We start from the raw sequence: 6,739 nt of genomic DNA on the forward strand, positions 1-6,739 counted from the left end.
TCTTTGACTTATTAGGCGTAAGGGAAGGGATAAATAGTGAATAATCTTTGTTACAATTCTTTAAAGTATTTTGATGTCATGTTTTATTTATTAATAAAATTAAGGTGCAATAAATAATAAAACCATTTATTTTTTTTAATCCCAAAATGATTTGTGATGTGAAAAAAAAAAGTTAGTTTATTGTTGCTGCGCCGGTAATATCTGCTTGTAATTTTTTTGTGTTTTTTTTTCTTAAAAGTATTGTTGATTTCAGATTGTACACAATTTAGTTTCAACAAAATAAGCTTAATTTTTTTTTTTAAATGCTTTTCTTCCTTTTTGTTATCAATAAGAAAACATGTATGAAATAAATCCATCATCAAAAGGCACACTGTTTTATTAATCTCCTTAACAACGTTTACAACCTTATTCAGCAGATATTGCCGGCGTAGCGACCTTATGTTAAAACTATGAAATGTGGGCCTGGGTTTCCCGACCCAAAAGTTATGGTTGTTCTCCCGAACACGAAAAAGTTGGCAATTTCAAAAAGGCGCGAAGGCTGTTTTTGAATATCATACACTACAATTAAGGGGCACATATGGAATAATGAAAAAACTTTATTTGCAACTAAAACACAAAGGCCAATCAGTCAGAATATCAATTATCACAAATTTCTGTGTGTCTGAGCATATGATGTTTCAGGTAACGGTTTTGCGTGCAGGTAAAATCACACAGCTCACAAACATAGGACTTCGTCTCCGTGTGAATGGCCATGTGTTTGTTCAAATAAGACTGGCGTTTGCAAGTGTAGGTACACAATTCGCAGCTGATCGGTTTTCCTTCGATGTGGATGACTTGATGTCGCCGTAGTTCGCTGCGGTTTGCACACGTAAAAGCACAAAGTTCGCAGCTGATGGGCGCCCTCCCCATATGAGTCAACTTGTGTTTCCGCACATCAGTCAACTTTTTGCTGGTAAAATCGCAAGTGTCGCAAGCGTAAATTTTTTCATTCAAATGCGAATATTGGTGAGTTTTGAGGGACATTGCCTGTGCGCAGGTGTAATCGCAATACTTGCAAGTGAACGGTTTCTCGCCACTGTGTATCAGCAAATGACGTTTTAAGTTATTTTTTAGACCACAGGTAAATGTGCAAAACTCGCAACTGAAAGGTCGATCGCTTGAATGGATTTTCGTGTGTCTCTGTAGCTCAGCGGGAGTCACGCACGTGAAAGAGCATTGCGAACAAACTAAGGGCTCTTTTCCTACGTGGCTAAGTTTATGAAGCTTCAATTCTTTAGCTATTTTAGTAGTGTAAGTACAGTCTTCGCATGCGTATGTCCTCAAAGTGTGCGTTAGTTTGTGCCTTTTAAGTGTGCCACTTCGATAGCATGTATATTCGCAGTATTCACATCCAAACTGCCTAACATTGGTATGGATAACTTGATGCCTTTTGAGGTATCGCAGTTTGGAACATCTATAATTGCAAACATCGCAACCGAATACTTTCTCTCCCATGTGCATGGATTGGTGTGTCTTTAAATGCAATTCGTTTTCGCAGACATGGTTACACATAGAACAAACAAACTGTGTATCATCTTTTTCATCGTCACAAATTTCTTTTTTTATAATAACAGTTTTGTGGACCTCTTCATCTGTGTTACTAACATTTTTATTGTTTTCTCTTTTCTTTACGCGATTTGTTTTATTTAATTTATTTTTTAAAACAGTGCTGTCTCTTTCAATGGGTTTACTTTTTCTTTTTTTATATTCTATATCGTCTCCAGTCTGAAAGGAAGAAAAATGTACGTTACTTTCATAAATTTTTTAGAGTGGTAAAGCCGTGAATTCAAAATTAGCTCAAAAATCACCATAGATGAAGATTTTATGCACAGGCCTTTTATATAAAACCAACTACACCATAAAAAAAGCGGAATACCAATTTTGAGAGCGAATAAAGGTGTTATATTCTCAATAATTAAACTGGTGTTCAAAATTTTAGCTTTAGATATCTCTGCTTTTTGTTTTTGCCACATAACACCTCTACTCATGTCTTCAATTGTAAATATTTAAGTTTTTTAGAAAGTAATACCTCCTTTGAAGATGAGATGTTTTTTAGATTTTGGGGACTCCCCTCTTCAGTTTCAATTATCTGCTCAGTTTGAGACATTTCCTCGTTTTTGGGACTAGAAAAAAACACACAAAATGATTTATTGTTACTTTTAAAATTCAATATTCATATCATCATCATTTCCCTATCCGCACCCACACCCAGTGGTGCATAGGGTACTGCATTTGTACTTAAATTGCAGCGCATCTGGATCTTTTTATTACATAGAAGGTAAGGTGACCAGTTTTACGCTTCAGGTGCAAGTCTAGGGATAATAAATTATTGCATTGAGGGGATCTAAAAGCCCATCATTCACCTGCAGCTGTTATAGAGTCCTGGGATACTGTCTATCAGCTGCGCATGGAAGAAAGTTAGCAAAAATGTTCACAATGAATACAAACTCTATGCAGATTAATGAGGGGGGAGAAGGATGTATGGACAGAGGCCAACACGTCGTCCTCACCCCTCAGGATCCCCTCAATGGCTCTGTGTTTTTTATTCAACAATAAAATATGTACAAAATATACAAATTATTTAAGAAACAAAAATAAAAAACAAAGAATCAAGTACACACAAATAATGAATAAATACTATACTAATACAGAATAAAAAACAATAAAAATAGTTTATAAAATCAATCAAATACATAAAAGATAAATGAGCATAATATATACATAAGTACTGGAAGAAAAAAATACAAAAACATCAGTACGTATACACGACACCTCGCTGTGTGTATAGTTGAACTGTAGATAGGGGTGGCTCTGTAGCTGCTGTAGTCCGGGTATCTCGGATGAGATAGGCTTCTCTGGCTGGGTCGGCGGTGATATCCTCCAAGAAGGGCAGGCAGCGGAGTCGAAAGCGGAGAAGGTGTACTTCCAATCAAACATGCTTAGTCTTGATTTATACACAACTTTATTCATAAAAACTTGCACCGTTTCGCTGTCGGACAGGGTGCGGGCTGCCCCGGATTAACGCATAGGACGCTCTCTCATTGGCTGGACATTTTTATATTTTATTTTTACATCAGTACTTTTGAAGTCATATAACACCCTCTGTATATATTTTACATAAAAATGAAGTATGTAGGCATCATTCCCGTGTCCCAATTAATACATAAATAACACGGGAAAAGATCCTACATACCGATTAAAAGGGTGACACGCGTTTTAGTGGGATTCAGTGAGGCCTAGTACCTCATAATCCTATACATATTTATGGCTAGAGTCTCGATATGCTAACGTCTGCCTCCGCAAGTGACATAATTAACCGTCTTTATTACAGGTGCAGCTTATTAGATGACAAAATCGAGACTACTAGCTGAAATAAGCAAGAAAACTAACATATGGAAAAACTTGTAAAAACACCGGTGCCGGCCGCTCTGATTGAAGCGCCGCGTGTAGCCCTAGCGAAGATTCGCGAAGCTTCAGCTGCCATCGAGGTCTAAGGATTTCTCAGCGCTCAGTCGAACATTTTTTCTCGTGTAGAAACCGCCTCGGTCTATGAGCCGCAACAAGGGCCGCTAGGTTTGATGATGTTTTAAGCGATCGGCACTTGCCCCCGCATTCCGCCTTTTTGCCATACGAGCGGCGATGTCCGATACAGTACGTAAACAAAAAAAAAACACATTTCATATTTATAAAGAAACTGGAAGAAGGCATATACAAATTATAACAAACAGCATTGAAACACGGTTATTTACAAAACCAGAATGGCCTTAAATAAAGGACTCCCAGGGTGAACAGAGACAGAGGATATGAAGACCACCCCAGTAAGGGGAGGACAAAACACGAGAATGCGTGCGTTCCGCTCAGAAGGAAGCACAGTCCTAACTGTACCAGCATTCCACAGGAACAGCGCCATATTTAACCCACCATGTTCGCGCATATACCGAGGTACAAACGCAATAGTGAAGTCCGGGCAAACCGATGGAAGAGTGCAAAGTTCATACATTCCACGTTGGTCGCATGACGCCCGACGAGTCATTCAGCATCTTGATCCAGATGTGATCTGATTGATGTTTATCTCCCCAGCACACCCCGAGACCGAGCTTCTGAAGCTTGTCTCTAAACTTCCCATGCCCCAAAACCATCTGTGCGGTATGATGGTCAAACGCCAAGAACTTACTGCACACCCTGTGTATGATTGAAGGCAAAAGAGAGCAGGTCCATTTCCGTGTACGTGCCATGTCTATGTGTACTGCCTTCGATTGAGAGTTACGCCATGAGTAATATCACATAGTTTGCTAAATTTTGTCTCAGAAGGGTGCAACTCTTTACCAAATTATTCCATATTCTCTTCTCTTTTCACAGAACATTTAACTACTGTCTCTCTGGTCTCAAAATCGATCAGGAGAACTCCTGCGAGCGCAGGAAGGGTTACAGACGCGACAGTCTGACTTGCCAGTGTCAATGCCAGCAGAGGAGCTCCCCTGTCCACTGATGAGTGCTAGTCCGGCCACCCCCACGTCCAAACGATGGACCCATACCTGGGTCGCATACGTAACCTAGGGCACATAGGCACCGTGATATAGGATCTGCAGGGCGGGAGATCGGACACCCCACTCAACTCAATTTAGGAGACTCAAAAGAAAAAAACAATTTTTTGGACTTCACCGAGGCAGTCCATATCTGCGCGAAATATTGCAATGAAAAACCAATATTTTTTATCGACCCTGCAAAAAATCTAACCCAGGACCTCGAACACGGTAGGCGAAAGCACCAACCACTACACTACGAAGCAGACTTTCTTTTTTAGGATTTTTACCTGAGAATCGTCGAGTAGAAAGTACTCGTCCAGGGTTCTGTTGCTCTTTCACAAACATAACTGGATTCTTCCTTCGCTGGGACACATAATAAATAAACATTTACTCGTTAAGATAATTTTTACTCACCTTTCCATGATAAATTCGTATTTTCTTATAGTAAAGATTGCCCTATTTTACACGAACGCAGTTATCTGACACCAATGCATCAAACTTCCCTACCAGTACCACAGCTAACAGATCTTGTCACATAATATGCTTGCATTAAATGGCATATAATGTAGTGATTATAATATAAAAAGATGAGGCAAATAATACAAATTCAAAACAGGTACAAAATACAAAAACAGCGACAGTGACAGATTATAATGACGGCTTTTGACAGTAGGTCAAGCTGTGTTGCTAGTTGCCATTACAATAATAATTATAGTTTATGAACGAAATTACACTTTTATTATTTAGAGGAGACTGGGGATGAAAGTAACAACAGAGTTTTCAAAATAATTACTTTTCTTGTACAAATATTCCTGCTACGATCATGCGTCTATTCTACTCCTCTCTCACCACTGGCCCGTGGTTCTGTGCTGGATGGATGTGAGTAAATCATATAGGTGTCGGTAAAGTAACAAAAGTAAGTTTTTGATATTTTTTCAATGCTTTATATTACTTTAGGTACAGAAGTTATTTTCAATATTTGTCGTTAATAGTTGAGTATGAAGACTTATCTTATGGTTTTATAACACACCTTATCTACTTGTAAATCATATTTCTTTTTATAGAGATTTGACTTTCTGATTTTGCAAGTAACTTCTCGTATCAGATTTAAGTTGTTATTTTTTATTTTAACCACACTTTTAAGGTGTAGGTAGAGATAATAGAACGCCATGTCAATAGAATAGAATACCTAATATGCAAAAAAGAAAACTGGTGGAGGTTGGCTGCGCCCGAGATGATTCTGCTTCTGAGATTGTCCAACTCTTTCATTTTCATCAAACTCTACTGCTGAATTGCCCATTCTGATAATTTTAATAGCTGATCCTACAATGCCATTTACACCAAGTGCGGGTGCTGCTTATCCACCGAATATGATTTGTAACTCATCTGTACCATCTACATCATCGTCTAGTCTGGGCACACTCTAATATTTCGATTCCCCAATTTCATCTACTTCTCCTTACCTTATCCTATCTTACCTGCTTCTACTTCTCCTATCTTCCCAGATAACAGTGAAACTTGGTACAAACTTGATTTAAGATTGATGGAAGGTTGAAAAGGAAAATTTGACGGAACAGGTTTTTATCAAAAGTTGCTGGAATATTGTTATGTCAAATTTGAAGAGACAAGTTTTGACAAAACTTGCTGGAATCTTGTTATGTCAAGAATGGTATTTTAGAATCCGAAAGTCATTAAAATATGGAGAGAACGCATAATTTCATTTTGTTGTAAAAACGTTTTAAGTACTATATTTAATCCCATGACTTTTCCGCAAGATCGACATAAATCAAATGATGTAATTAGTTGATAAAGAGAATTTTATATTTCAGGACATTCTTTTTAAATGATATAAATTTTATTTGTAATTTTGGGTACCTACCCAGACATGGCAACACTGTTTTTTATTGACCACCATTAACGACCATCAACGACGTTAGCGGTAGATCACGGCGATTAATAGTGATTAAACATTGACGGTGCGTGCGATTCAGTGCGGTACGTAAAATGTATGTATATTGCTTATGTTTCTCATTGAATAGAATTGTGTAGGAACATCAAAGTTAAATCACTAATTACTTACTGCGAAAGTGTGCCATTTGCAAACTGACGCGATCTGTCTGTAAAACGTTCCGCCGTGATCGGAGAACAACGACGGTAATGCGAAAAATGCGACA

The 6,739-nt window shown here is 38.1% G+C and overlaps 1 long non-coding RNA gene across 1 annotated transcript; it reads right to left on the reverse strand.

The window, feature by feature from the left end:
* Positions 1-125: 125 nt before the first annotated feature.
* LOC148278856 (uncharacterized) lies at positions 126-5,276 on the reverse strand. The gene is made up of 3 exons (XR_015823052.1): positions 4,980-5,276; positions 2,069-2,162; positions 126-1,764 (listed from the first exon to the last, which is right to left on the reverse strand). It is a non-coding gene; the product is annotated as an uncharacterized LOC148278856 (long non-coding RNA).
* Between the last annotated feature and the right edge of the window lie 1,463 nt (positions 5,277-6,739).

This window comes from Micrasema longulum, unplaced genomic scaffold (assembly GCF_059751315.1).
Source record: "Micrasema longulum isolate JH-2025_06_02 unplaced genomic scaffold, ASM5975131v1 h1tg000818l, whole genome shotgun sequence".
Taxonomy (NCBI): domain Eukaryota; kingdom Metazoa; phylum Arthropoda; class Insecta; order Trichoptera; family Brachycentridae; genus Micrasema; species Micrasema longulum.